This window comes from Daucus carota, chromosome 9, assembly GCF_001625215.2.
Source record: "Daucus carota subsp. sativus chromosome 9, DH1 v3.0, whole genome shotgun sequence".
Taxonomy (NCBI): domain Eukaryota; kingdom Viridiplantae; phylum Streptophyta; class Magnoliopsida; order Apiales; family Apiaceae; genus Daucus; species Daucus carota.
In genome coordinates, this window is record NC_030389.2 from 38,846,588 (window position 1) to 38,851,159 (window position 4,572).

At 32.1% G+C, this 4,572-nt stretch overlaps 2 long non-coding RNA genes across 2 annotated transcripts; both read left to right on the plus strand.

The window, feature by feature from the left end:
* Positions 1 to 445: 445 nt before the first annotated feature.
* LOC135149106 (uncharacterized) lies at positions 446 to 2,898 on the plus strand. Its single transcript, XR_010287208.1, has 3 exons — positions 446 to 578; positions 2,541 to 2,679; positions 2,752 to 2,898. It is a non-coding gene; the product is annotated as an uncharacterized LOC135149106 (long non-coding RNA).
* A 394-nt stretch (positions 2,899 to 3,292) lies between these two features.
* On the plus strand, positions 3,293 to 3,805 carry LOC135149247 (uncharacterized). The gene is made up of 3 exons (XR_010287552.1): positions 3,293 to 3,446; positions 3,529 to 3,649; positions 3,731 to 3,805. It is a non-coding gene; the product is annotated as an uncharacterized LOC135149247 (long non-coding RNA).
* The last annotated feature ends 767 nt before the right edge of the window (positions 3,806 to 4,572 follow it).

The window sequence follows — 4,572 nt, forward strand, 5'->3', positions numbered from 1 at the left end:
AATTTTTAAAAATACATATTACAATATCTACAGATAATCTTATATTATATAAATGTTCGTTAGCTTTATTTTCATAAAAATTTGAATTTAACTTAGTTTTGATTAATCCAATATTTTTTTTTGCATTTTTTCATTACTTTTATTTGATTATATCATAGTTTTTGTTTTGCAGCATTTGACCAAGGCCCGACTCAAGAATCTGGTAGGCTTGTGCAAAATTAAAGAATAAATTTTAAATATATTCATATATATATATATATATATATAGAGTCCCAATCAGTTTATGTGGAGAACCATGGAGACCCCTTATCCAGCCCTTAAAGTTTTAATATTAATCCAACGGCTGATATTAATTTTGATATAACATATAAAAACAGAAATCAACTAGCCAAAAACAAACACAGCGTGACCGTTATACACACACCTATACACACGACTGAAGAGAGAGAGAGAGAGAGAGAGCAAGAGAAAGAGAACAAAGGAAATTCGACCGAGCGCGTGATTTCTGGCAAGCAAGAGAAGGCGAATTTCAATCAGAGATTACGAATCACAAACACGATACAGAATGCTGGGAAAAGGTAACCGAAATTGACGATTTCAGCTTGTTTTTACACTCGATTGTAATGTTTTTACTGATTCTGTAATAGAACCTCAGCATAATAATTTTGCGAATGTTTTGTTATAATTTGAGCTTGATTTGACTTTGATTTGATGTTGCATGTGTGTTTATGCTTCTAAAATCGAGTCGATTAAGGAATTTATAAGTTTAGGTTTAAGAAGCTATGATTCTATTATAGAAACACAGATATATTAAGTGTTTAATCATTAATACCTAATTAACATAATGATTCTATAATTTTTTAAGCTATAGAGTCAATTTGAATATGCTTCATTTTTGTCAAAAGCATCAGGAATGTAGAACTGGTTCTACTGTAGATTCATTAGATTAGAAATCCTCAGAGCTAGGTATTATGTGAAAAACAAATGATTCTGTGATAGAGTCAATGTAATATGTTGTAATTTGTTTTTTTGAAAGCATCAGGACTCTAGATCTGGTTCTACACTGGAGTCATTTCATCAGTAATCCTGACAGCTATGTGTTATGTGTAAAACAATGTTTCTGTGGTAGAGTCAATTTGATTTGTTGTAATTTGGTTATTTGAAAGCATCAGGAATGTAGAACAGGTTCTACAGTAGATTCATTATATTAGAAATCCTCAGAGCTAGGTATTATGTGAAAAACAAATGATTCTGTGATAGAGTCAATGTAATATGTTGTAATTTGTTTTTTTGAAAGCATCAGGACTCTAGATCTGGTTGTACAGTGGAGTCATTTCATCAGTAATCCTGACAGCTAGGTATTATGTGAAAAACAAATGATTCTGTGATAGAGTCAATGTAATATGTTGTAATTTGTTTTTTTGAAAGCATCAGGACTTTAGATCTGGTTCTACACTGGAGTAACATCAGTAATCCTGACAGCTATGTGTTATGTGAAAAAAAAGGATTCTGTGGTAGAGTCAATTTGATTTGTTGTAATTTGGTTATTTGAAAGCATCAGGAATGTAGAACAGGTTCTAAAGTAGAGTCATTAGATTGGAAATCCTCAGAGCTAGGTATTATGTGAAAAACAAATGATTCTGTGATAGAGTCAATGTAATATGTTGTAATTTGTTTTTTTGAAAGCATCAGGACTCTAGATCTGGTTCTACACTGGAGTCATTTCATCAGTAATCCTGACAGCTATGTGTTATGTGAAAAAAAGGATTCTGTGGTAGAGTCAATTTGATTTGTTGTAATTTGGTTATTTGAAAGCATCAGGAATGTAGAACTGGTTCTAAAGTAGAGTCATTAGATTGGAAATCCTCAGAGCTAGGTATTATGTGAAAAACAAATGATTCTGTGATAGAGTCAATGTAATATATTGTAATTTGTTTTTTTGAAAGCATCAGGACTTTAGATCTGGTTGTACAGTGGAGTCATTTCATCAGTAATCCTGACAGCTAGGTATTATGTGAAAAACAAATGATTCTGTGATAGAGTCAATGTAATATGTTGTAATTTGTTTTTTTGAAAGCATCAGGACTTTAGATCTGGTTCTACACTGGAGTAACATCAGTAATCCTGACAGCTATGTGTTATGTGAAAAAAAAGGATTCTGTGGTAGAGTCAATTTGATTTGTTGTTTTTTTGTTTTGTAAGATTATCAGAAATGTTTAACTGGTTCTACAATAGAGTAATTGTATTAGTAATCCTCAGAGCTATGTTTTTTGTGAAAGACAATGATTCAGTAACAGAGTCAATTAGAATTGCTGTACTATGCTTTTATAATGAAACAGAATTGTAGATATGGTTCTACAGTGGAGTCATTATATTAGTAATGATTATAGCTATGTTTTATATGGAAAACAATGATTTTGTGATAGTGTAAATTGCATATCACTGTAATTCATCAGGATTGTAATGCATCAGGATTATAATGTATCTGTAGTTGTTTCTATTAAATATTTTCAACACACTGACTGTATAATACATTGCAGGACTTAAAATAAAATCCGGAAAGAAGAGTGGAAGCAAAGCATCAGGACAGAATAAAAATAAAGGAAAACGACTACGAATAATCTGTAGAACGCGTCATGAAGGACAACTGGACACAAAAAATTTTGATGAGTATATGAGGTAAATTATTTGGCACATTATAACTATTAGGCAGTTTGGTAATTTTGGTAACCTATAACATGTTTGTTATAGGTTGATTTTGAAGATTATACCAGAAGAAAGGAAGACAGGATGTTCGTTTTTCGACCCTATGTTCTTCATATCATATATGGATGCAGTTAAAAAGGCAAAGAAAAAAGATTGTACTGCAATTGAGAAAAGCAATGTGTGGAAGTGGATAAAGAAGAAAAAGATATTTGCTTGCAGATATGTTTTTGTTCCCATCTGCCAAAGGTATATAACAAAAACGTAAGACCTTTAAATTATTTTACTGCTCCTAATGCACTAACTATAAGAATGTGGGTTTAATCATTTGACAGTAATCATTGGAATCTTCTCATACTCTGTAACTTGGGAGAAGATTTGGAGATGAATGAAAAAAGTCCATGTATGCTGTTATTGGACTCACTTCAAGAAGCAGAACCAAAGAACCTAGAACCGTGCATCAAACAGTACAATCTCTATTTGATTAGTATTTTAGAATTTAATGATTTATTTATGACGACTGTGTTGTTTTAATAGGAACTTTTTCATGCAGATTTGTGTACCAAATGTATAAGAATGGGTCAGTACAAGGAACTGATGATGTTTTCCAGTTCGATTTGAGTATTCCAATGGTTCCTCAACAGGATGACGGTGAAAAATGTGGATACTATGTTCTTTACTATATGTTCAAGTTTTTGATGTCTTGTCCAGAAAACTTCAACATTAATGAACATGGTGGCTTTGTAAGTATATATTATTATTTAATTCTACTATTTATAATATATTTTTGTTAACAAATAACAACCAAATTAAAATGTTTAACAGATGAATAGCAGTTGGTTCACAGAGGAAGAGATGAACAACTTTTTCAACAATCTATCATCAGAGAAATTGCATACTGACCAAATGCAAGCTTCAGAAGACATAATTGTGGTCAAGGAAAAGAGTATGCAAAATTCAATCTCATTAATTTAGAATAATATAATCACTTTGTTGGATTACAATTGTGGTCTTTGTTGATGCATAGATCTTTCAAGTAATATGGAAGTTGATGGCCAAAATGTCGATAATGAAATTGCTGCTGAAGAAATTGAAAAACTTTCTAAAGATGAAGAAGAGGCTGACATGGTGGTACAATGTGAACCTATTCGTTCACTAGTTGTGTACACTCCAGAGAGCTCACAGGAGCAGCAAGAACCCAACCAACCAACACCACCTGCATGTAAACTTCAATTAGAATAATATTTTTTATATTGTATAATAAATAGTGCTATCCAGATTTCTTATGTCTAAAACTGTTTGTTTTTGTAAACAGCTGAAACAATTGCCACTCATGAAAAAGATGGCAAGGAAAAGCTGGCTGCTGCTGCACCTTCTGTGAGAAAATCTCCAAGGCTACAACCTATAAAAGAAGATGAAGAAGATTTCTCTATTCATATTGTCGACCCTGAGGGAGGAGAAAATGCAGACAAGGGACCAGCAGAAAAAGCACAAAGAAAAGTAAGGGCGACAAAGAATGAAGGTGTCAATAAAAGGAAACCGGTGAAGAGGTAAATAGTTACACTATAACAGTACTTGTTCATTGTTCATCCCATTTTACAACAGTAGACATATAAAATATACATGGTTTCTATTGTATAGTACAGTTACACATTTGTAAAAACATTTAAATGGTCTGATTCTGTAACATAAGTAAAATAGTGCCAATTTTTTAATAATTATAGTTGGTTCCACTTTAGAAGCAAAATTAATGATTACTGATGAATACATCAGGATTACTGATGAGTGCATCAGGATTACTGATGACTGCATCAGGATTACTGATGACTGCATCAGGATTACTGATAGTCATCATCTCAGGTAGTAGCA